The sequence below is a fragment of the Etheostoma spectabile genome, unplaced genomic scaffold (assembly GCF_008692095.1).
Source record: "Etheostoma spectabile isolate EspeVRDwgs_2016 unplaced genomic scaffold, UIUC_Espe_1.0 scaffold272, whole genome shotgun sequence".
NCBI lineage: Eukaryota > Metazoa > Chordata > Actinopteri > Perciformes > Percidae > Etheostoma > Etheostoma spectabile.
Genome location: NW_022605576.1, coordinates 1034910 through 1035190, shown reverse-complemented (window position 1 = coordinate 1035190; position 281 = coordinate 1034910).

Sequence of the window (281 nt, the reverse complement as noted above, 5' to 3'; positions counted from 1 at the left end):
CCACCACATCCCAAAGATGCTCTATTGGGTTGAAGTCTGGTGACTGGGGGGGCAATTTTAGTACAGTGAACTCATTGTCATGTTCAAGAAACCAATTTGAAATGTGAGCTTTGAGTCATGGGGCATTATCCTGCTGGAAGGAGCCATCAAAGGATGGGTACATGGTGGCCATAAAGGGATGGACATGGTCAGGAACCAGGCTCAGGTAGGCCGGGGCATTTAAACCATGCCCAACTGGCACTAAGGGGCCTAAAGTGTGCCAAGAAAACATCCCCTACACC